Below are 259 nucleotides of genomic sequence, written 5' to 3' on the forward strand. Positions count from 1 at the left end.
GGGTCACCCATCCTAGTACTACTCTCGTCCAAGCACGCTTAACTTTGGAGTTCTAATGGGATCCGGTGCATTAGAGCTGGTATGATCGCATCCGTCAAGTATTGCGCGCAAAATGTACTTGACCCTCTCTCTCCGCGCAACTTCTCTCGCTTAGCGGTTTAGCGGTTTAAAAGGATAGTACCCTTAGCGAGCGGTCCAGCGGTTTAAAAGAAAGATTAAAAAGAGGGTGGGGGATGCAACACGAGGACTTCCCAGGGGG

This window comes from Ipomoea triloba, chromosome 16 (assembly GCF_003576645.1).
Source record: "Ipomoea triloba cultivar NCNSP0323 chromosome 16, ASM357664v1".
In the NCBI taxonomy this organism is placed as follows: domain Eukaryota; kingdom Viridiplantae; phylum Streptophyta; class Magnoliopsida; order Solanales; family Convolvulaceae; genus Ipomoea; species Ipomoea triloba.